Genomic DNA, 893 nt, shown 5'->3' on the forward strand with positions numbered 1-893 from the left:
TTAAATCAGATTCATTTTGTTAAGTGAAAGGAACCAGAGACCAAAAGCCATTTATTGTATGATTCCACCAGATGACGTTCTGGAAAAGGCTAAACTTCAGGGAAGGACAGCAAATCAATGGTTTCCAGGGGTAAGGGGTAAGAAGGGGATGACTACAAGGGGGTAACACAGAAGAATGTGAGAGTGAAGGAATTGTTCTATCATGATTGTGTTGATGGATACACAATTCTATGCATTTGCCAAAATCTATAGAATTGTACACCACAAAGAGGTCTACAGTAACCTATATTACTGTAGGTTAAAAATAATAATAATAATCCACCTGGTAGTGGAGGAAATTCAAAATGGAATACAAGTTATAATAAACATTAACTGTATTACAAATGAATAACATAACCACAATGGAGAGGGTAAGAAGAAAACCAAATTTACTTTAGAAAACTGTATTTTGACAAGATACTATAAGGCTAAATACAAAAAGAACTGTCCAGAAATCCTGTACTCTAGTTAAAAAAATGTGTTTCTCATAATGGTATGGGTTAGCAATTCTGAAACTACTTTACATGAATAGTGGGGTTGAGTAACTATGTAAATATAATGTAGATAATGAGAGCCAGTTTCTTACTGTCAAGGAAAGATGTTACAAACTGGGAGAGAAAGAAAGCACGAATGAACACTGTGGTGCTGCATTGGAATCAGAGGTATTGGTATGAATTTATGTTTTTTATTAGATGGATGGATAGGTAGGTAGATCAATAGATATATGTGTGTATGAATAGGATAATATACGTTTATGTATTTTCAAGGCCTGTCACCTCCAAAGGCCTAGTAAGAATGAGAATATGTATCACGCAAATCTTGGTTTCTAATAAAATATCTTTCTTAAAAAAAAA

The sequence above is a fragment of the Hipposideros armiger genome, unplaced genomic scaffold (assembly GCF_001890085.2).
Source record: "Hipposideros armiger isolate ML-2016 unplaced genomic scaffold, ASM189008v1 scaffold_1138, whole genome shotgun sequence".
NCBI lineage: Eukaryota > Metazoa > Chordata > Mammalia > Chiroptera > Hipposideridae > Hipposideros > Hipposideros armiger.